Source organism: Gossypium hirsutum, chromosome A13 (assembly GCF_007990345.1).
Source record: "Gossypium hirsutum isolate 1008001.06 chromosome A13, Gossypium_hirsutum_v2.1, whole genome shotgun sequence".
Classification (NCBI taxonomy): domain Eukaryota; kingdom Viridiplantae; phylum Streptophyta; class Magnoliopsida; order Malvales; family Malvaceae; genus Gossypium; species Gossypium hirsutum.
In genome coordinates this window covers 92551570-92553387 of record NC_053436.1, presented here as the reverse complement: position 1 = coordinate 92553387, position 1818 = coordinate 92551570, and the positions used below count along the sequence as shown (strand labels likewise).

At 37.8% G+C, this 1818-nt stretch overlaps 1 non-coding gene across 1 annotated transcript; it reads left to right on the top strand.

Moving 5' to 3' along the window:
- Positions 1–649: 649 nt before the first annotated feature.
- LOC121213410 (small nucleolar RNA R71) lies at positions 650–755 on the top strand. The gene has a single exon (XR_005908792.1). It is a non-coding gene; the product is annotated as a small nucleolar RNA R71 (small nucleolar RNA).
- The last annotated feature ends 1063 nt before the right edge of the window (positions 756–1818 follow it).

Below are 1818 nucleotides of genomic sequence, written 5' to 3'. Positions count from 1 at the left end.
AATCTGAGTTTCGAGCCCCTAGATTGATCCTTGTTGATTTTTGAGTGCTGTCTCTGTATTCTAAAGACAAGTTTCTGACACCGAGATGAATTTGGTTAGCATCTCCTTAAGGTTCAGCTTTTTCTCTTACTGGTACGGTCTTTGCTAAAAGCTTGGAGGGGGTGGTGGTCTCTGATTTCCTTGGCCTCCCCATGAAAAATTTGGGTGGTTCCTCCAACCTGCATTGTAAGTTTTGCTATAAGGATTGTTTTGAGATCGAGGATTGTTACCCAAGTAATCTAACTGCTCGTTCTCCATGTTGTGGCCATAAGGTAGGTATTATGAACTGCTTGATCCACCTCCACTTGCTTCGCACTGTATTACTGGGTGAACCTGTGAAGAACTAAGAAAACCATCAATTTTCTTATTCAAGAGTTCTACCTGATTAGAGAGCATAGTAACCGAGTTGATGTTATAAACGCCGACTGTTTTTGTTGGCTTTGTCCTCATGACTTTCCACTGATAGTTATTCAGTGACATCTCCTCTATAAATTCATAGGCATCTTCAAGTGTCTTATTATTGATGGTTCCGCCAGCAACTGCGTCAATCATTTGTCGAGTCGAATGGTTCAGGCCATTATGAAAGGTTTGAACTTGTAGCTAGAGTGGTAACCCATGGTGAGGGCATCTTCTCAAGAGGTCATTTATCTCTCCCATGCATCGTAGAGTGTTTCTAAATCCATCTGTACAAAAGAAGAGATATCATTACGTAATTTAGCCGTTTTAGCCAGCGAAAAATATTTTAATAAAAACTTTTCGGTCATTTGTTCCCAAGTAGTGATTGATCCCCGTGGCAACGAGTTCAACCACTATTTAGCTTTGTTTCACAATGAAAAAGGGAATAACCGAAGGTGAATGGCGTCATCAGAAACACCATTAATTTTAAATGTATCACATAGTTCCAAAAAGTTTGCCAAGTGAGTGTTGGGATCTTCGTCCTGCAAACCATCAAACTGAACAAATTTTTGTATTATTTGAATTGTGTTAGATTTCAGTTCAAAGGTATTTGCAGCTACAGCAGGTCTAACTATGCTCAATTCAGTTCCTGTTAAAGAAGGTTTAGCATAATCATACATAATGCGCGAAGCAGGATTCTGATTAACAGAAATCGCAGGAGGTAGCGAATTTTCTTGGTTTTCAGCCATCTCCTCAGTTGTGGTTAAAGTATCGTCCTTTTGCTCTTCCTCTATGTATTGTAAGCTTCGCCTTATTTCTCTTCGGTTTCTACGAACTGTGCGATCGATCTCACTATCGAACAGTAATGGTCCTGACAGGTTTCTTCTGGTCATAAACTAGAAAAACCTGTTAGAAGAAAATAAATGAAGAATTAGAAAAGAAAACAAAAATTTAAACTGCAATAAAAGTAAAATGGCTAAAGTAATAAAAATCGAGTGTTCCTAATATCCTAGTTCCCCGGCAACGGCGCCAAAAACTTGATGCGTGATATTCGTGACAGGTTTTAAAGATTTATGAAAGAATCGTTCTTGAGACTAACTTATTATCACGATTAAGGCAAGTGTACCTATCGAACAGTAGTATAGTTCAGCAAGACCAGATTGTCGAACCCAAAGGAACTACGAGTACTAGTATTTACTTCCTTTTATTATCTAGCCTAAAAATTAAGAGGTTTGGTTATCTAAACTAATTACTAACTAAGAATGCACAGAAAGAAAATTTGGGAAAATACTTTTGGGAAAATTCGATTAATTAAGACAATACCTAAGGAAAAATCCACCTAGACTTCACTTGTTATTTGACTCTGAATCAGACGATTTATTC